At 39.8% G+C, this 20,772-nt stretch overlaps 1 protein-coding gene across 35 annotated transcripts in view; it reads right to left on the bottom strand.

Moving 5' to 3' along the window:
- BBX (BBX high mobility group box domain containing) overlaps window positions 1-18,976 on the bottom strand; it is a 288,309-nt gene extending 269,333 nt beyond the window's left edge. For 8 of the 35 annotated variants that reach the window (XM_031009315.3, XM_004036013.4, XM_019024220.3 and 5 more), the window contains exons 1-2: window positions 18,778-18,976; window positions 15,484-15,555 (exon numbers count right to left, since the gene is read on the bottom strand). The gene's annotated coding sequence lies outside the window, so the exon portion shown is untranslated. Of the gene's footprint in view, window positions 1-15,483; window positions 15,556-16,401; window positions 16,537-17,692; window positions 17,901-18,239; window positions 18,439-18,638 lie in introns of those variants that run through there. The other 27 variants (XM_055383502.2, XM_055383521.2, XM_055383503.2 and 24 more) reach the window with 11 other exon arrangements.
- Window positions 18,977-20,772: the final 1,796 nt, after the last annotated feature.

The following is a 20,772-nucleotide window of genomic DNA, read 5'->3' as shown; positions in this document are numbered from 1 at the left end:
CCAGCCTGGGTAACAGAGCCAGACTCCATCTCTTAAAAAAAAAAAAAAATTATAGAATTTGCTTATACTTCTTTAAAAACATCAGTTAATATCAAGTTACAATATGAACATGTTACAGAAATAGGAGTAGCTCAGGTATCTGAATATCAAATCATATTCTCTAATTAATTTTCATTGTAACTTCAGAAATATGTATCATGGGGGGGGGATTAACATAATCTAAATATAATCCAAATCTCACTTACAAATCCCAACATACACCTAAAAGTTCATTGTTTGTCAGTATGTGGTCCCTATACATTTAATTTGCCATCACAAGTTGTGAAAAAAGTTAAGTCAAATGGACAGTCTTTCTACATAATTTTAGTACACTTATTTAAATGCACAAATAAATTTAAGTACACCCAAAATTTAAGGCCCTAGATGGGCCTTAACTGATATTTTGTAGCCCACAGGGCATGAACAAAATTAGCACCGGATTTTCTTCACCACTGCTACTCCAAATATTTATAATAACTTATCAGGTTGAAATTAAGTACAAGAAAAAAAATTTTAGCTCAAAAAGATAAATTTTGCACTGCTCTCTAGACGAATGGCCAGAATATATGAGTGCTGGTTGCAGGGGAGCCACTGCAAACTCAATATCCTAGGTCAAGACACTTAACAACTTTGAGCCTGTTCCTTCATCTGTAAAATGGGAATAATGACACCTACCTAAGAGCATGGTTATACAGAGCAAACAAAGCAACGTCAGTGAAATCACAATGTAAAGTCACAATGTAAAGTTGCAATAACAAGTATAAGAGAGCCAACGAGGCATGCTTTCATGTGGCCAGCCACTAAAGGAGAAAGACGCTTCTCAGGGAGGAAATGTTTGTTCTCCCCAACTCTGATGATGCTCAAGTATATGCATGACAGATTTATTTTATGACCATAAAATAAGAATTTTTAACCATCATTTTAAAAAGGAAGTCTCAGTAAAAAAAATTCCAAAAAGAGAAGTGAATACATAAACTACCTTGTTTTATGTATTTATAAATAAATTCAGTACTAATTGTAATAGTATAGGTTGGGGTGATCCAGGACATATCCCAACTTTAGTGATGAGGGAAGAAGGAACAGGATAGCAGCATATATGAAATAATCCAATCATAAACTCCACATTCTTGATGTGTAATATGTTAATAAAAGTATGTTAATAGCAACCTTTAAATAAACATACACATAATGTGATTTGGCAGTTTTGGTCACTAGAGTACCTCTATACAGGCAACACTGCCAGGGCTTAAAATCATTATCTACATATGACATAATTCCAGAATCACTGGCTTTGCTTCATTCGAAGCAGGATTCATTTACAGGCCTCTGATCTTGATGCTGATCCACTCCAGCAGGCTCAGGGCCTCCTATACCCAGTACATAGTATTAATATAAAACGGAGTAATTCGATTCAACAAAAAATTTATTAGACACCTACCATACTGCATCCTAGGACTCGGGATACAAAGATAAGATCCAGATCTTACTGCTTAAGATGGTCACAGTTTTTGCTTTAAGATATGAGGTTACCAAAGCCATTCCTCAGAAATGTTCTTGCTAACACTTTGACCCCCATGGGCTGTATCTTTCTGCCTACCCATAGTTGGCCTATCTCTATATGCTGTACTGCTTCAGGGGAGCTTCTAGAACTTAACTTTTCATGTCTATACATCTATGGCCTCTGCCAGATCCCTCGTGCTGAACTACATAAAACACTGTCCAACTAATATATCCTGAATCCCTACTATTTGGCAGGTACTTTTATAGGCATAGGAGATAAAACAGTGAACAAAAATTGTCCCAATTCTTACCAGATCCCCATGCTGAGCTAGCCTGTTCTCATCCCTATCAACCAGCCTAATTCTACATACTCATTTAATAGTATCTGTTGAGCTTTTACCATGTCCTAGGTGCTACAGATAAAGCAGTGAACAAAACAAAGTCCCAGGTCTCATGAAACTTACCTAAACTTTGTGTGACACTGCTCAATAATGACCAGTGGTCTCCAAAGTGAGATTCTCAAACACCAAAAACATGAACAGGATAGTCCACTTGGAGTGAGTGACAGGAAAATATTAAATTTTTATTTATATTCAATTTATCTTATCTTTTTCAATTTCTAAGCTATTTATATTTCGATATACACATACCATATTAATAGCCTAGTATATATAATTTATAAAGAAATGTATACATATCAAGGAACACATGCTCAAATTCTTATACTGAGGGGAATAGCATTTTAAAAGTCTGGAAGGTCACTGACTTGGATAATCACACATTTGGGGTAAGTTGTTTGGCCCAGGTGGGGTTAGCCTGGGCCCTCCACTGGGTCCACTTTCTCTCTGATAGATTAAGTAAGCATTTTGCAAGGATTCCTAGACATCCAGCTATACAACCAAAGCTTGAAGTTCAATTCCATCCCAATTTTCCCTCCCTAATCACCCATCACCCTGTACTCACCATCCCTGCAACTCATGGATATTATGGCATGTTTACTTTCTATTTCACATTTGGTATATGTATCTCACTACTATACTAGAAATATCCTGAGACCAGAGCTGCTGCCTTTTTATTCTGCAAGCTCCAGAATTCCTAACCCAGCTTTATACATTATGGGTCCTCAATAATTATATGTTGCAAAAAATAAAGATAATTCAATATATTGAACCCAGAATTACCAAACAGTTATGATAAAGGACATTATTGTGATAAAGCAACATTATTGCTTTACTAAACATTGTTCTGGACAGGTGCAGTGCCTCACACCTGTAATCTCAGAACTTTGAGAGGCCGAGGAAGGAGGATCACTTGAGCCCAGGAGTTGAAGACCAGCCTGAGCAACATGGTGAGACCCCATCTCTACTAAAAAATAATAAATAATAAAAATTGGCTGGGTGTGGTGGCATGTTCCTGTGGTCCCAGCTTGGAAGCTAAGGCGAGAGGATCACTTGAGCCCAGGAGTTTGAGGCTACACTGGGCTATGATTACACCACTGCACCCTAGCTGGGGCAACAGAGTAAGACCTTGCCTAAAAAATAAAAAAAATAAAAAAAAAAGATGATTCCTCTTCACACAATGATTAGTACTGTGTTCCTGTGATCCTTTTCAAAGCTCCCTTATGTATACTTTATAGACCATTGATTAGTCAATATAGAGACCTGGGAATATTAAAGCTTCCATCTGTAAAACCAACAGCCACTGCTAATTGAAGATCAATTAAAAATAAATATGAGGCATTCTGAAATTATAGTATATCAAAAAATATATATATAGTTCTATTTGAAAAACTAAGTCAAAACTTTTCGGAAAAATATCTATTTAATGAAGAAAAGTATGGATCATCCTAATTCTTAAGGATATACTAGACTTAAAAGCCATCTAGCTGTTTTTGAAATATATAGATCAGAAATGACCATATAAGGTCATATTTTTTAAAAATTAAAGAAAAAGAAACAACAACTGATTCATGATCACAGTTCCTTATGCAGTAAATACATCACCATATACGTGAGACCAGGTCCTCAAACGTATAACTCTGTGCTCATGTGTGATCCCATTCCTCAAGACTTTTCAGAAAACTACAAAAAAACTTGTATGAATTTGCATCGCTCATGCAGAGATTATCTGTAGAAAATTATTAACATAAAAAAAACCCTAGTCTTATGACAATCTGAACATGTTCTCTGGGTCTAAGTATGTATTGCACCCAATGAGATAAGAATGCATGTCCACATACGAAACTTAAAAAGAAGTTCTTATTACCATGAAGACTGGTACATAACAAGATCCAAGTGGCTATGCTTCCATGATGTCAAACAGCCCCAAGACAAAGAATGGAAGAAAGGCTCACAGTTACTATTCCATGTGTCTGTTTCTCTTTGTTGCTTTAACGTAAACATTGGGGTTATTACTGATGTGAGCTTTGAACAAATTCTTCCCAGGTCAGCTTCTTCTTTATGATTTCACATATGAATGTATTTGTTATTAAAGTACACTGGCATCTGGAACACTGAGCACAATATTTCAGAAACAAAGTTTTAATCTAAACTGGGCTGATGTCCAGAAGTGACGAGTCAAATAAGGGCCACAAATAAAACTGAGTGAAAACACATACATTCTGAGGTATAACAAACACAAAAGTCATGAATGAAAGACCAGACCTAGATCACTATGCATAAAAGAGAAGACTGACCAAGCTCACGGGTGTTCTCCAGGCCATGGCTTACTAAACCACGAGAGAAAACACAACTGTAAGCACAGGTTGAAGACATCCTGGAAAACCTAAAAACTGCCTGATGGAAGCTTTGAGCATAATTTGTAATCTATTAGTCCTCAAGATAGGAAAACACATTTTCCCCTTTTCGGAATCCCATATTGGGCTAGAACTCTTATTAATATACTCCCAATTAGTATAATTTATTTAACTAAAAGTATCAGCTACAGTAGTTTGTAATATTTTTATTGGCATATGTTTGGACCCCTGTACATCTAGCTCAAACTTACTATCTATTAAGTGCGCTTTTAACATTATTTGGTATATGTAGAATGCTCTTTCAGATATGTTACATAGCTGAACAATTCTCTTTGGTTCAATCAGTCATGTTGTCTTTACATATGGTGACGTTAATAGCAATAAATAAAATGGAAGTCCAAAATACCTGACTGAAATATAATTTTAATATGTTTAAATCTTTATCCAAAAAATGTCAGTGGCCTTTTAAAATACCAGAAGCCAAAAGGATGAACTACTATTTAAATAAAAATGAAATTATTGTTAGAAGTCTGATTTTTAAAAATTCGCTATAATGCTTAGGCCAAATTAGTTCTACAGACTTAATGGGCAAACACAGGGCCACAGTAAGAAACTTGTCCCATATTTCAAGGTCTAGCTCCTGTGCTGGAACTGGCCAGTTTTTCAGATATTTACTCAGCACTATTTCATACCATATCTATTAAAACAATTAGCACAGATTAATTTATATGATAGATATTTACATTGACTAGCCTTTTCCAGCCAGTAGAACATGTTTGCTTTGAGGACAAGGGTTGTTCCATATTCATCTTCATATCTCCAAAGTCTAGGTCAAGCACCAACATTCTGTAGGCACTCAATCAATGAATGTTGAAAAAATTGGTATAGTTTCTGCTACCCTAGCCTCACCAACACTTGACCTAATTATTTAATTTGGAAAAAGTTCTTCGAATATTACCCAAGAAAACAAGCAGAAAGAAAGGTGTCAAATGACATAAAGTTTAAACTTATTTCCGTTTACCAACCAATGTGAATGGTGTTTTTTGGAGGGGGGGAATGAAACACAACAAACAAAAGACGAGCACCTTCGGAAAACCATTGTTCGGCTAAAACAAGGCAAGAAGAGCACACTCTTAGTAAGATCATATCCACAAAAGCTACTTTGCTAAAATAGACAGATACCCTATTTCCATGTTTCATGGATCAGGGAAAAAGAAAAGCCAGTTTAAAAAAAAAGACAAACTTTTAATCTTCCATATCTGAATTAGGCTCTGACTTTGCTGAATTTGCAAAGATAAAAGATTTTAATTTCAGATGAATAGGGCTCTTAGTACCAAAAAGCAACATGTTATGCTGTATTTTCGAAATGTTTGGCTACTCGTATACAAAAGTGTAATTTATGAAATCTCTTCCACTTAGCACAGCAGAAATAAGTTCCTTAGGTAAAATTAAAAGCACACTTAAATCACTTCCTAAACTGATGAATTAGAACTGCTGACTGACCCTATATCTGATTCACGTTTGATCAGGCACTCTGAAGTGAAGGCCATGAATCTGCTTATTAATTTTTCCACTAATATGGAACTGCCTTTCAAAGCAAATGTCAGAATTAAACGTTTTATAACATTATGCATGTTATACTGTTAATTCCTTTAGTGAAATATATTCACTGATTAAGTATTTAAAAGTACAAAGTACAGGCTGGGTGTGGTGGCTCACGCCTATAATCCCAGCACCTTGGGAGACTGAGGCAGGTGGATCACTTGAGGCCAGGAGTTGAAGACCTTCCTGGCCAACATGGCAAAACCTTGTCTCTCCTAAAAATATTAATACAAAAAGTAGACGGGCGTGGTGACCCGCACCTGTAATCCCAGCTACTTGGGATGCTGAGGCACAAGAATCGCTTGAACCCAGAAGGCAGTGGTTGCAGTGAGCAGAGAGTGTGCCACTGCACTCCAGCCTAGGCGACAGAGTGAGACTCTGCCTCAAAAAAAAAAAAAAAAAAAAAAGGACCAGAGCACAAATGATATAGAATATTCAGCTAGGAAAACTCAACTTCTCATGAAAGAATAAATAATTTCTACTATACCAGAGGAATTAATAAATATTAAAAATAACAGCTGCCATAGACATTTCTATACTAGATATACCAACTAGAAAGAAAGCCGACTAAACATCAATTATATACTAAGTTTATAAACAAAGGCTTAGTCTTTGACAATGATCTTACAGATGAAAATTTACAAGCCCCAGGTCAGAGACTTTTTCACGTAACTTTCCTTACAACTGATAAAGTACAGAGTTTCAACCTTATTACTTGAAAATGAAGACCTCTCTTCTAGGAGAAAAAAAAAATTGGGGAGAATTCTTAGCTAAAAGTTGTCCCAAACCTTTCATTTTTAACTTCTTGGAATGTGGCCCTAATGGCAGGTAAATAGAGAAAAAGCCTTAGGAGATTGTGGCACTGCAGACAGGCAGTCTAAACCTGGCATGATCACTTACCAGCTGTGCGACCTCAGACAAGTTATTCAACCTGAGATTTAGTTTCCTTGTCATTAAAATCGAGTATTTATCATCAGAAAGTTGTTGTGAAAAATAAAGTAATAAAAACAAAACTGGGCCTCATAAGGCAGCCCTTAGTCCAGATTATCTTTCTCCCTTCCTCCTAGTGTAAAATACTCTTTGGGAAACTTCTAAAAACTGCATTCAACTTTCCTGAAGTTTAAATGAAACTGTGTAGTCGTTCTATCAACCCAAAACTGAAAATGTTTGGATAAGGAGTTTATTTCCATTATTTCATAAAAACAACAGGTGCCTTTATTTCACAGAGCCCTGCTAAAGGTTCCTTATAATCCCTTCCTAACTGACACTTTCATATGTAGGGATGTGTATAAGTCTCAAGCTCATTTATCAACAATTTTTTATATAGGCAGTGATAAATACCAAAAGGACTCAAAAACTATAAATCGATCTTTAAACTCAAACAAAGGTGTTTTAAAAAAGGAAAGCTCAACTCCCTATTCCCATTCTAAAATATTTTTATGCAGTATCACAGATGCACATTACCAAATATAATAGACTGGGAGAGAAAAAAAGAGATGAGAGAGAGGAAGAAGAAGAGAAGGAGGGAGGGAAAAGAAGGGAGGGAAACCCTAGGAGGGAAGAAAGAAAATGATAATTTCAATAACTCAAAAGATAATCAAAGTCTGACAGCTGGATGTAAAGAATTATTTTCTCATTTTGTTCCATGCTCCACCACATTCCCTCTGCAGTCCATGAGAACTCTACACTTGGGTGAGTTTTGAGAGGTGCACCAAAAGCTGAAAAACAAGCCAGCATTTTTAATATTAAAAGAATCAGCATTGCTAATAAGAGTCCCTCTGAATTACTTAATCTGTGGCTTTCCTACACCAAGGAATGTAGTCATGTAAATAAATAATGAAAGTCCTATCAATAAACAATTCCTTAGCATTAACAGTTCCAGTCTATATCAAATGAAGACCGACTTGTCTTACCATAACAAATCAGATAAAGCTATTACTTTATTCCTATATTGCCATACAGACTCTTCCCCATGACATATTTTTCATCTTTCTAAAGTAGTTTTATAGGAAATTAAAAGGCAAGATCTGAACATTTCATAATTAATTATTGAAAATAAAGGTATCTAGAACCTCTACAAAACAATATAACCTGAAAACATTCTCACCTGAGAACAGACTAAATTACAGAAAACACTGTCTATTTTTATTTTCCTGATAGATGGAAAAAAAAATGTGCAGGTAGCAGTATAATAAAGGAAATATAACCTCTAATAACAATAAACCATTAATGAAAGTAGCCTGAATTTTGTTCAACATTACATAAGAAACATTTTTCAACATGGTACAGGTTTCAAATGTTATGCAGATTTTAGTGTGTGTTTAATAAAACTAAAAACAACAACAAAGGAATCATCACGTCAAAATGGAATATAAGAGGTTCAATGAAATGTGAACTAACCAGGTTCTGCCTGGGTTTAAGCTTTCCTTACCCAGAAGCCTTTAACTTGGCTCAACTTAGATGGTACAAATGATGTCAATGACTACCATTTTGCTTACCTGACTTTATATCCTTATGCCTTACACCTGTACATTTGGAGCCACAGGGTTTCAGCAGACAGTTTGATTGAGGTAATATATAATGTTAAAAACTCTTTCATCATTTGTTAGCTGGCAAGGAACTTAAATTGTTCAATGATCAGTGATCAAAGTTAGCAAAATAATTTTTCATTGGGTTAAGTGGTTAGGCATATCAGAGAATTTCACTCTACCAACCAAGGAAGTTAATGCAATAGGATCACAATCCCTTATTTAAAACCCTTAGGTCCTGATATGCTTCAGGATTCAGATTTTTGTTGGGTTTAAAAAGGCAAAATGGTACCTATAGCACATATTACATAACATTCCTAGCTATATCTAGGATAATACCTCACAATTAATCAATATTATTATTTCCAGCAAAATATGTGAATATTCTAAGCAGGCTTGAAAACTACTTTAAACAATCCCATGACAGTATGGGTTAGGTTTTGCTACCAAATGAGTTTTGATACCACACTTCTGAAGGAAAAAAAAACTTTTAGTTTTTCAGAGCTTTTTAGATAAAAGACTGTGAATCTATTTCCAATACTACTACATCAAAGTACTGAGGCATTTTCAAAATATATAGAGCTTATGAATTTACCGGAGATCAAAAACGTATGGCAAATTAAAATTTAGCAAAGTGGGAAGATGTTCCTGGCAAATATAACCTTAAAAATTAGGAAATGCCAAAGTCACTTAATTTTGATTTATTCACATAAATTTAATGATTGTTGAGACTACTTAAATTTTTGTGTCAATGTGTATTTGAGTACGACAGTACCGTTTGAAAACCCTGATACCTGTAGTCTTCTGTATTTTCTGTACATTTCCCCAGCTTTTGGTTTTCACATTGTTTTGTGATTTCAGGGATTTAATGTATTACCCATTTATCTTCTCCTTAGCTTGCCCCTCTTTTCAAGTGCCTATTTTGTGCAATGTAATTTGTTAGGCACTACATATGTAACACTTCTCAATCTCCATGCCTTGACACAAGGATGGGTTTTAATTGTTTATGAGGAACGCCCCAATTAGAACAATTAAAGTACCATAATTTACAATTTTCCATGTGTATATTAAGTATATTCAAAGTTTTCATTATAACACCATTCTCACTTGCAATTTGATATGCCTTTCTTGACTTTTTTAAAAAAGGAGTGGCTTTATCACACTGTGAACTACCTATAAAACTCACAGCATAATTTATCTGTCTGTTAACCAGGGGAAATCATAATGTCCCATATGTAAACATTGGTCACATGTTTTTGTTTTGGTTTTTTTTTTTGAGACAGGACCTTGCTCTTTCACCCAGGCTGGAGTGCAGTGGCACGATCACGGCTCACCGTAGCCTCAACCGTGCGGGCTCAAGTGATCCTCCCACCTCAGCCTCCGAGTAGCTGGGACTACAGGCACACACAACCACCCCCAGCTAATTTGTTTTTATTTTTAGTACAGGCAAGGTCTCACTATGTTGCCCGGGCTAGTCTTAAACTCCTAAGCTCAAGCAATCCTCCTTCCTCAGCCTCCCAAAGGGCTGGGATTACACATGTGTCTTGACGGAAGTAAGTTTGAGAACTGATACTCTAAGACATTCTAATATCTATAAGTCACCAGAGAGAATGCCCTGTGCTGACAAGGGAGAACTACCTTGAAATATGAAAAGAGCTGTTCTCTCATCCCATACTCTACTTTTTTAAAGAGGTGGGAAAATCATTCCCCAAACCTGAAGGAGGACTGTACTTTACTGTGGCGTGCCTCAGCTGTGCTTGGCTTTTCTCCTTCTGGTTACTCTTATTATTTCCTTCTCTAACAAATTACTTGTCCAGCACCTCATGTCTAGTTAAAAACATACCCACGTTTCATGATAACTAGAGGTGAGAATCACTTTAGAGGAAAAAAAAAAAACTAAAAGGCTTTCAGAAATTTCAAACAGTGGAGGGTAGGGTGAGATGAGATGTAATTACAAAAACAGAGACTATATATTGAGCGCTAACTGTGAATAAGGGTCCTACATTCATTACTGTCTTGTGTAATCCCCATATTATTGCACGGTAAATATTACCATACCCATTGTGCACATATGAGAATGAAAGTTTAAGGGATGTGAGGTAACATGCTCAGAGTCCTGCAACTAATAAGCAATAGAGGCAGCAGGAGTGGAACCTAGAGCTCTTTGGTGGTACGGCCTCTGTTCCTTGTACTACACCTTCTACTACAGGAGCACCTACAGAGGGTAATGAGGACCTTCCTCAGTATTGCAAACATGCTGACTGAAATACAGCCAAAGAATGGTGAAGATGCAAGACACCTCATAAAGTCAATGAACTTCAGCCCCACATTCAGAACATCCAATCTTAGGCCATCTGTCCTTTGTATTGAGGTTTCTCAAAGTCAATTGGAGGACCTCCTACTTGCTTTAGAATCACCTGCTACATGTGCTGAAATCTAAATTCCATGGCCCCACCCCAGAAACACTGAATGAGAATATCAAAGGATGAGGCCTAGAGACCTCCATTTCTAAGAAGGCAAGCAGGCACTCTAGGCCAGTGTTTTTCAAACTATAAGTCATGAAATCAATTTGATAGATAATACCTAGTATTTTTTGTTTAATAAAATGGCTTGAAACAGATTGGATTTATAAAGATTAGTTAGGAATAGAAAATATCAGAGGGCACTGCACTTTGTCCTGTTTCAGGAAACTTGTTTCAGTTCTTTTATGTGGATTGGGATGTTAAAGGTATTCTTTATAATATACCTCAGTCAAAAGTATTTGAGAAATACAGCTGTTTTGAATAATTTTTACCCCATTCTTATTTCTCCTCTAAAGTAGGTTATTGGCCTTTTATTTAATTATTCCTATTACAAAAAATGCAACCTTGTATGTTCCTTTTAAGAGTTCAGTTATTCTGTTCCAGGAGTTTGTTTTATTCCCTGAACTTTTCATCCGAGGACCATGTTTAACCATTGGCTTAATTATTTAATCAACATTTAAAAATATTTTTAATTTTTTAAGATTTCATAAAATCCAGTTCATTCTCATTGTTACTTTGTGTTTTTCTGTTTTGTTTTGTTTTGTTTTGGAGACAGAGTCTTGCTCTGTCGCCCAGGCTGGAGTGCTGTGGCACAATCTCAGCTCATTGAAACCTCCAGGTTCAAGGGATTCTCCTGCCTCAGCCTCCCAAGTAGCTGGGATTACAGGTGCCCACCAATACACCTGACTAATTTTTGTATTTTTAGTAAAGACAAGGTTTCACCATGTTGGCCAGGCTGGTCTCAAACTTCTGACCTCAGGTGATCCACTTGCTTCCGCCTCCCGAAGTGCTGCGATTACAGGTGTGAGCCACCACACCTAGCCTGTCACTTTGCATTTTATACAAACCTTCTCATTATCTGAAGTCATTTCACTACCTAGATTCTCGAACTTACATATTTTAACTTATTAAGTTTACATTTTGGTACATTTGGTAATATCAATGCTTCATGGTCTACATTTAATCTTTTAAGTCTTTCATTCTCTCATCTTCTATTTATATATACTTTTAGATGAAATTCTTTACTGGCTTGCTTCTTTTGTATTCTCTCACATAACTGGCACTTATTTCAATTCTTACCTGTTTCCTTGAAAGCAAAAAAAAAAAAAAAAATGAAAACAATCCCCATTAATACATGAGGATTTTCCGGGTATATCTGTACAGTTTTAAAATGATGTACTGGCATTTCAAGGAAATATAACTGCCTTCTAAAGGATAATATCACATATGAACATTGAGCGAAGTTGTAATCAAAAAGTGCTTTCCACAGGTATGACTTAAAATACAGAAATATTGACAATTAGACACAGTATGTGATGACTACCCTTGAGGTAGTACAACACCCAGTGACTGAATGACAGTCACAGAATCTTCAAGCTGGAAGAGCCTCCATTCAGTCTCAGTCTTTCTCTTTACCTATTCCCTTCATAGCAGTGTTGCTCAGTGTACTGAGGACTGCCTGCCTCTGATTTCCCTGGGACACACGATAAAAACAAAGCAGTAAGATTACAATGTCTTTAGTAAAGTTGAGTTTGTTTTCATTTCATAGTGACAAGAAGGAATCTGACAAAAAATACAGGAGAGATACCACTCAGGCCCATTTCAAAAGGTACCCTCAGTGGTGAAATGTTAAACAATGAGATGGACTTCAAGGTACAAGTTCAAGAAAAGCATCTTCCTCTTAAGTTAAGCACCTGCTTAAGGTTAAATCTTAAAGCACAGGTATGCCACGTTGGTGGTAATGTAATATGTTAAAATTAATGCCTATATTTAGTAATTTGGAGCATTTGATGTAACAATTGTCAACATTTTATATACTTTTGTAAGACACTAATAATAACTTCAGGGACTTCCTGTAGTACAGCAAAAAGGCACATCTGTAATGGAACTGTTTTCAAAAAGTTCTTTTTTTTAGTAGTATAGAGCTGTGAAGCCTTTACCATTTCTATTAAAGATTTCTAATATAAAAGTAATTGAAATTCATGACAAGATCTACTTAAAAATATACCCCTTGCTTTTACCCATGTTCTTTATGAAATGTAAGAAAACACATACTGTTAGTAGGCTGACTAATGACTAGTAATTAAAAATTGCCTGTGATTTTACTGAAAAGTATGGCTTTATAAATATTTTAGCTACTGAGTTAGATTTTCATGAGTTGCACATCTTCAGACCTATTTATTTTTACAACATACAGAAAACTTATCAACTACGTAGTTCCTTACGGCACAGGCCAATCGTAATCATATGTGCAACCTCATTTTCATTCAAAGATATGTTCTAAATTCAATGTCTACATGAATCTGTTTTAATGGATTAAGTATAAAAATCAGATCTATAAGGTCAAAAGTGCTATATATACCATTTTCAAAGTATGTTAAAAGCACAGCTATCTCAAAAACTCATATACCTTGAACAAAAAAACGGATACAAAGATCAAGATACATTTTCTTAATGTTTCAAAAATTGCAAATTTTAAAAAACATCTATGTCTCTAGAGAAAGGTTTTTCCTAAAACTGCCACAGTACCTCCAAAGAGGTAACACTAGGAAACAATATAGATGAGCCACCTTTTCAATAGCTAGCATTAAATGTGAAATGCAAACTAGGGCTTCAGTTTCAGAACCTAACAGAGACATGCAGAATAATAAAATGGGAAGTTTGGAAACACTTGGAAATGGAGAAGCAAAAACTTCTTTAAATTCTTATTTTGATAAGTAAACCTCAAATCTAATAGATACATTTTAGATGCCAATAACTGGCAATTCATTGTCAAAATGACTTTTTTTAGATCACTATTACAAGATTTACACTATCAGAACTACTTCACTGACTTCAAAGTCCAAGACTGTTCTTGAAAATATTGTTTTAATGAAGCAGTCACTTGATATCTCAAAGAAATACAAGCACTTATCAGACTTTTATTCTCAACATTACTAACCTCTCATATTAATTTCTGAATTGGTCAAATACATTTCCATGGGGAAGGAATATTAAAAGTTTGTTGCAATGAACAAAATAATGTGCCTAACAGTATAAATGTGGTGTTCTTTAGTAATCAAGAATGCATTTTGAATACTCTTGCCAAAAATGAAACTTTTCAAACAAGCTTTAAAAAAACTCAAAGACAATGAAATCCATGTATTTTAGTGTGCACTAAATTCATCTTATAGAACCTTCTCATTTTGACCACTCCGATTGGCCTGCTATGTATGTGATGTATTCTGAGCTCTTAGTGAACAAACCACCTAATTATCAGCAGTAATGCAATATTTATATTCCATAGAAAATGTTCGATGCAAAACATATACAGATTATCTAAAGTTCTCTAGATTTTCTAAATGTTCAATGCAAAACTTACATAGATTATCTAAAGTCTTCAATAATATGAAAGTATATTTTGTTACCAAATGGACACTACCAGAAAGGTCTAGTCCTCTAACTCAATACTAAGACAACAGTTTTATACTCTTAATACAAAGACAATAATTTTGTTAATGTACACATTATGTCAGCAATCCAGGAAACACCACAGATGAGGTCTCTAAATTTTCTTTCACAGAAAAGTAAGTTCAAGTTCATTTTCATTCACAAAATACAATCTCTAAATTCACTATGGTAATATTACAAAGCACTACAGCTGATTTACACAATTTAGTACTAGTTTCCAAACATCAACAACTCAGAGTACCTGGGATGTTCCTTTACAATGGAGGGGCAAACTTACAAGGTGGTTTTCTGCAGATTAGGCTCACTGTGCTGCTTTCAAATGCTCTGTAAACCCTCAGTTCTTACCCACACTGTTACCTCTCACAAATTTTCCACACACTTACTGTCCCACACATATTTTGCAGGTTTTTCCACTTGGGAATCATATATCTGAAAAAGGCACTTAACAACAGATCTCAAAGTCATTGTTTATCAAATTCACAGGCTACCGAATTGTTCCTAATTTCTCCAAACATGTAAGTTTTAAAAGAAATTATGATCAATTTTGAATCAAATTAGTGCACTAAACGCTAGATTTACTACACTGCCAATCCCACCTTTCCCCACCCCAAAAGTAACTGTTACAAACACCACAGGTTACTCAAGAAAGAGAACTTGAGAGAGAGTAAGCAAATGTCAGTCACTATAATTAGAGGACTTCTGCACAATGCTTCCTTGGGTTTTTAATAATTCTCTCCACTCATACACTGCACTCTTCCTATAGTATTGTCTAGCATTAAATTTACTAGACCTTCAATGTTATGTAAAATTTCATTATAAATTAAAATGCCTATTTGAGAATAAGTTTTGAAACGACAATTACTTGTAGATAAACACAAAATGAATATTTACTATCTTAATAATAACCCACAGCTGAATTCTAAACACTAAGAATCATAAACTGACTTATGCTGTGGGAAACTCAGTGAGACAAGGTTTCTGGGGTGCTGTAACCCCAATAAAGCATCTTCCTCTGTGAACAATAAAGACCCTTATGTCATTACTAATTGTCATCCTGCTTCCCTGTACGAACAGTTTGCATACTTACCCAGGAAGGCAAATGGAAAGTACACAGGGAGGAAGATGAACTGCGGCAAAGCCTTTGTCATATGATAGTGACCTATAAAGTATCAAATAAAGGTACATCATCAGTATAGTAGGGCTTTACAATAGTACAGTCCCAAGTCCTGTAACATCTATGAAGAAAAGGTACCAAAACCCAGGAGTCCAGCTCCCACTAACCCCTCCCCTTTCTCTACCACCTCCCCCCCCCCCCGCACACTGGAGAACTGTGGGAACAGAAGGCAAAGAAGCTCCCCGTATTGAAAGGGCAGAGGCTGGGGGGCAACCCAACTGGCATTCTAGGGTATCTCCAGCACCCTCGCTTCCTACTCCCCATATGTACAAAGCAGAAAGTTGATCCATTCTGCAAACGCAAAAATCACACCGCGATCATTCATCAACTTGCACAAGTGATCACCGCCCCCAGGACAAACACACCAGTAACCAAATCATAGGGATCGATAGGCAGCCCGAGCCTCGCCTTGCCCAGGAGACGGCGGGAGGTGCCACCGCGGCGGCAGCGGGTCCAGGTATCGAAGCCCTCAGCCTTTCAGACCTGGGCGGCCACTGCCGTCTCCCAAACACCCAGCCCGGGTCACAATCCCCAGATTGGAGATAGGAACCGACCAGCGAAAACACATTCGCCAAAGCCCACAGCGGCAAGTGCAGGGCCACCAGGTCTGCGAGGTCGGGGTGGGGGGAGCTAGGAAACAAGGAGGGAGGAAGAGAACGAGGGATCCCACCCCGGCTTTGTTGCTGGTCACCATCAAGTTTGCATCTTAGTACAAAATGTCGATCTTAAAGGCTGACAAGACAGAGGCAGAGGCAGTGGGAGAAAGAGAAAGGGAATAGAGTCCATCTTGCTTTGGGAAAGAGGGGGGAGGAAAAAATGAAGTGCAAATACCACACTCCGGGCGTAAAAGTCTGCTAAACACCTTTCCATAACGGAGGAGCAACGAGTGGGGTGTCCCCGTACCCGTGCCTGCTCGAACTGGCGGCGGTCTGGGCAGAAAACGCCTCCCTCTCCTCCTCTTCCTCCTTCTTCCCCTCCTCCTTCTCCCTCTCCTCCTCCTCCTCCCGCGGGCCCCGGCGAAGATCCCGCCGCCACTGCCTCTGCCTCCGCTGCCCCCCAGGGAGGCACCGCCGGCGCCCGGCCCGGCGCTGCCATTCCGGGCTTGGACCGCGCGGCGCAGAGCGCGTGGGGCCGGACCCAGGGTGGCCGCGCGGGGACGTCCGCGCCGGGGACCCCCCGCGCCCCTGGGCCGCTGGCTGCCTACAAAAGTCGCGCGAGCAGAGGTGGCGGCGGCGCGCAGGGGCGGGGGGCCGCGTGGGGGCCCCCACGCCGCGAGTGGGCAACCCCAGGAGATGGCGAAGAACGCCCCTCCCCGCGCGGGGAAAGTACCCCAGTCCCAGTCAGCCACCCCGGGAACGGCAGCCCGGCGTCCGCGGCCGGGAGAAGAGAACTGGACGTGTCATTAGCAGGACAGGCAATGGTTTCAAAGCCCCAGGCCAATGACCATTAGCAGAGGCAGAGCTCGCTCCGTCCCCATCCCCCACAACCTCCACCCACCTTCCCCTTCGCCCCCCCCCCACCTCCACCCCACCTCGCGAAACTTTTCAACAAGATCCACCTGGACTAATTTGTCCACAGACAGTTAAAATATTGACTAGACCCTACACACCGGGAAGGAAGGGGAATGCAAGCTTTATTTTCCTTCCTACAGAAAGGAAAGCAAAAAATAGCTTCTCTCTCTGTCTCTCCCTCTCCCCCCCCCTCTGTCGTACATGTTGTGTCTTAGCTTTTTGCATCGTTTCGTTTTACCTTCCTCATTTAGCAGAAATGATCGCGGCTATTTCACACATAAACGTGTTCCAGATTCTGGGATTCAGGGTCCTTGTAAATTACAGGACTCGGGTTCGGTCTCAGTTATGTTAAGTTTCATACAATACCAAAAAATAAATAAAATATGATAATAAATTTCAGAGGGTGAGTGAGCGAGACGAGGTGGAGGAGGAAAAGAAACCTCGAGTCTGATTTCTGTAATTTACTAGCGACCCGGATCGCAGCAAATAACAGTGTAACACGAGTGTGGCTTAAGAGGGCTAGGGAGCTCTTTCTAGAGGCATCGACCCCATCCCCGGATAAAGGATCTGCAAGTTTTCTGTCATCGCGACCAGGCAAAGCCGTAACTTACCTTCAGAAATAAGACTTTAAACGGCCAAGGCCTTCCTCCTCCCCTCCACCACCACCCTCAGCCTCGCTCTCTCCACCTTAAACTTATTGACACAACATAATCCCACATTCAAGCAAAATCCTGACACAGCCTCCCTCCTCCTCTTCCCCCTCCTCTCTTCCCTCCCGTTCTCTCTCTCTCCCTCTCTCTCTCTGTCTCCCTCTCTCCCCCCCCTTCCCTCCCTCTTCTCTCTCCCCTTCTCCCTCGCCCTCTTCCCCCTCTCCCCCTATTCTTCCTCCAGGCTACTCTGGCACTAAAACAGCACTTTCTCTACTCGCCGCGCATTTGGGTAGGGGTGGGGGGTGAGAGGGCACTGATCTGCGGGGCCGGAACACCCAAATCCCAACTCTCCAGATGAACGAGCAACTGGGCTGCTGTTCCCGGTCACCAACGCAGACGAAACGTTCAATAAATCCACCGAAGGCTGGCTCCTCGTACCTTCCTCCACTGCCCCTGCTCCCCAGGCCCCACCTCCCCGGCAGCCGAGACCAGGCAGGGCTCCACGTACTTTCGCCGAGATGAAGTTTGGGGCTCCCCGGGCGGCCACGAGCCGCCCGCCGGCGTGAGGGCTCTGTTGTTGTTTTCCTGGGGCCGCTCCAGCCCGCGCCCCGGCGCCCGTGCCCCTCTCAGGCGGCGCTGCCTGTGTGCCGAGAGGTGCTGGTTGCAAACGCAGCCTGGCACCGGCTGGCCTACTACTCCCCAGCCCGGCCCCCAGCCTCCCGCTCGCAGGGCACTGCCTCCGCGCCCCCCGCCCCCCGGCCCCAGCAGGCGCGGCCGCCGCGACCCTCGCCCCCGACCTCTCCCGACCCAAAGTTTTGGCGGAGGGGGAAAGTGCCCATGGAGCGGGCCGGCTGGCGGCGGCTCCGGACGCGCGGGGTTCCCTCCGTCTTCCTCAAGTCCACCCTACCGGCTGCCGCCGCCGCCGCCGCCGCCGCTGCTCCTGCCGCGGAGTCCTTGGGGCTGCAGCCCGGCGGCTCGCAAGTGAGTAGGAAAACAGAAAGTGAGGGGAGTGCGCCCGGGGAGGGCTGGGGATGGGGGGCGCCTACCTCGCGGGCTCGCCGGGCGTGAGGGCGTGTGTGTAGCTAGCCCTCAGCGGCCAGTCAGGGTTTCTCTATGGGAAAGTGGAGAGAAGCTCGCGGAGCCGCTCTGCCTCCGCTTCACTGTACACTGCTCCACATACAGTACATGCAACCCGGAGAGACTGAAAACACTCATTTTATATAAGGCAGCCTGCCATTGGCCCGCGCAGTGACGGACAGGCCGCGCAGCCAAACAAGAGGCCCGTTACACCCAAACACACGCACACATACACACATTTTACAGAGACACACAAAGATCATCACATTTTCTATTTTCTAATGTTCGGGACCTGTAGACAGTAGGAGAGGACAGGTAAAGAGGCCCAGCAGAGTGGAGTAAAGGGGAAAACCCCTGTCTGCACCAAGTTGCAAGGCTTGAAACTGGTGTCCTTTTGACTTGGGAGGGTTATGGTAATAAACTACAACTCCACTGGATATGGAAGTGAGGGGGGTTTTTCATCGCTGCCTTTTGGTGCCCCATGGAAGAGGCCTGCATTGTGTTACGATTTTACAGCCTGACCCGGCTAACAAGTGGCCAAGAAAGGCTTTTATCACCTTGGATTTCTTTTGTCAATGGGTTAGCTATCACATAGGCCAAAATAGTGCAAGATAAGTTTATCAGGACTCTAATGCATTGAGGTTGTTAGTGCCTCATTCGTAGGTAGATTCAAAAAAATCAATATAACAACACACAAAGATAAACATTTTGCTGAAATAGCCAAACAACTTTTAACTGGTCAGTGGACTGCCATCACCTGTGTGGACATGCAAACTGTGCTGTTAGGTAAAATAAGTCATGGAAGATTGGCTATTGACCCTTAGCCTTCAAAACAGACCTTTGATTCAATATATACATGATTTATATTTTGCATATTATATATAAAAATATATGATTCTTTACATATTTCACGTCTCATGTGAACATCATATGTTGCATGACTTTTGGAGATGATGAACCTCAGGACTGGTCTTTCTGACTGTTTTTCAACAATGCAACTTCGGAAGATTATATGAGACAGTTCAGTATAAATAAGTCAACAGGTTGGTGGAAAGAAGTCAAAGCTGGAAATTAGAAGGAATAAATTGTAGATTAAACTCTTTAACCAGCTGAGCAATCTTGAGCAAGTTACTTAACCTCTCCAATGCTCAGACTTGGTTTTGATTTTTAAGATTAAAATAAGAAGCTTTTCCAGATTCCCTCAATTAAATGTTTATTCAGCATCTACTATGTGTCAGGCATAATCTTAGGCCTAGATGTTTTCTTAGGGTTCCTTCCGTTTTAAGAGTTGCTGAATTATTCTTAAATACAAACATTTTGGAGATTACATAAACACTATGATTTTATGGCCTAGGTAAGTAGCTTTAAAACTTAAACCCGACTAAGGCAACTTATTTCAATTCCCCTTTTATTTCCTTAATGCTGTCTTAAGGTTTTTCTCTCTCATCCATAAAGTTGTTAAAAGAGTGTATGTGTGCATGTGAGCACTCCTGTGTAAGAGGGAGAAAGAGAAATAAAATCAGAAAAGTTTAAAAAGTTCAGAAAACAAAGTGGTATTTAGAAATGTGATGTTTATTTTTTTAGAAAAATCATTTTTAAAAGGAAAAGTATATAAAAATCACAGCATTTTATTTTATTTTATTTTATTTTATTTTTGAGATAGAGTCTCACCCTGTAGCCCAGGCTGGAGTGCAATGGCGTGATCTCAGCTCACTGCAACCTCCGCCTCCCGGGTTCAAGAGATTCTCCCACCTCAGCCTCCCAAGTAAGCTGGGACTACAGGCACCTGCCATCATGCCTGGCTAATTTTTGTATTTTTGTAGAGACAGGGTTTCACCATGTTAGTCAGGCTGGTCTCGAACTCCTGACCTCAGGTGGTCCACCTGCCTCGGCCTCCCAAAGTGTTGAGATTACAGGCATGAGCCACGGCGCCCAGCCAATCACAGCATTTTAAACAGATAATA

This window comes from Gorilla gorilla, chromosome 2 (genome assembly GCF_029281585.2).
Source record: "Gorilla gorilla gorilla isolate KB3781 chromosome 2, NHGRI_mGorGor1-v2.1_pri, whole genome shotgun sequence".
NCBI classification, from domain to species: domain Eukaryota; kingdom Metazoa; phylum Chordata; class Mammalia; order Primates; family Hominidae; genus Gorilla; species Gorilla gorilla.
Note: the sequence above shows the minus strand (reverse complement) of the source record. Positions and strands in the feature narration are given on the sequence as shown.